Here is a 1,640-nt window from a genome sequence, read left to right as displayed (position 1 = left end):
AATGTTGAATAGAAGTGACGATAGTGGGCATCCTTGCCTGGTTCCTGTTCTCAAGAGGAAGGATTCAGTCTCTCTCCACTGAGAATAATGTTGGCTGTTGGTTTTGCATAAATGTCCTTTATTATGTTTAGGAATGTCTCTTCTATTCCTATTTTGTTGAGAGTTTTGATCAGGAATGGGTGTTGGATTTTATCAAATGCCTTTTCTGCATCAATTGATATGATCATGTGGTTCTTCTCCTTTGTTTTATTTACGTGCTGGATGATGTTGATAGTTTTTCTAATGTTGAACCATCCCTGCATACCTAATATGAACCCCACTTGGTCATGATGAATGATTTTCTTGATATGTTTTTGCAGTCTATTGGCTAGGATTTTGTTGAAGAGTTTGCATCTATATTCACGAGGGATATTGGTCTGTAGTTTTCCTTTTGAGTGATGTCTTTGCCTGGTTTTGGTATCAAGGTTATGCTCATTTCATGCAATGAATTAGGGAGGATTCCATCCTTTTCTACGTTTTGGAATAGTTTGAGTAGGATTGGTATCAATTCTTCTCTGAATGTTTTGTAGAATTCACCAGTGAAACTGTCTGAGCCAGAACTTTTTTTCGTTGATAATTTTTTGATGACTGGTTCAATTTCTTCTTTTGTGATGGGCCTGTTTAACTTTTCCACATCAGTCTGTGTTAGTTTAGGTAAATGGTATGTTTCTAGAAATCTGTCAATTTCTTTCAGATTTTCAAATTTGTTGGAGTACAGTTCTTCATAGTATCCTGATATTTTCCTTTTTATTTCAGTTGGTTCTGTTGTGATATCACCCATTTTGCTTCTTATTCATGTTATTTGTATCCTGTTCCTCTTTTCCTTTGTTAAATTTGCCAATGGTTTGTCAATTTTTTTGATCTTTTCAAAAAACCAACTTCTGGTCTTTTTGACTTTTTCTATTGCCCTTCTATTTTCCGTTTCATTGATTTCTGCTTGAATATTATTTCCTTTCTTCTGGTGACTGTAGGCTTTTCTGGCTGTTCTTTTTCTAATTGTTGGAGACGTTGATTTAAAGTGTTGGTTTTGGCTCTTTCTTCTTTTTGGATGTGTGCATTGATTGCTATAAATTGGCCTCTGATCACTGCTTTTGCTGTGTCCAAAGATTTTGGTATGTTGTGTTTCCATTCTCATTTGATTCAAGGAGTTTTTGAATTTCAATTTTGATTTTTTCTCTTACACAAGCTTTCTCAAGGAGTGTATTGTTCAGTTTCCATGTGTTTACTCTTTTTCTATTGATCTTCTTCTTATTGATTTCTAATTTGATAGTATTATGATTTGACAAGATGTTTTGCAGTATTTCAGTGTTTTTAAATTTATTAAGGCTTGCTTTATGGCTTAACATATAGTCTATCATGGAAAATGTTCCATGTGCACTGGAGAAGAATGTATATCATGTTGTTGTTGAGTGAAATGCTCTGTAGATGCCTATAAGGTCAAGTTGGTGGATTGTATTGTTTAGCTCTTTGGTATCTTTGTTGAGTTTCTTTCCAGTTGTTCAATCTTTCAAAGAAAGTGGTGTATTAAAGTCTCCCACTATGACTGTGGAGTCATCTATTTGGCTTTTCAACTCTTTTATAGTCTGATTTATGTATATTGG

Source organism: Orycteropus afer, unplaced genomic scaffold, assembly GCF_000298275.1.
Source record: "Orycteropus afer afer isolate SDZICR_OR568_19922 unplaced genomic scaffold, OryAfe1.0 scaffold00202, whole genome shotgun sequence".
In the NCBI taxonomy this organism is placed as follows: Eukaryota; Metazoa; Chordata; class Mammalia; order Tubulidentata; family Orycteropodidae; genus Orycteropus; species Orycteropus afer.
This window is presented reverse-complemented; position numbering follows the sequence as displayed.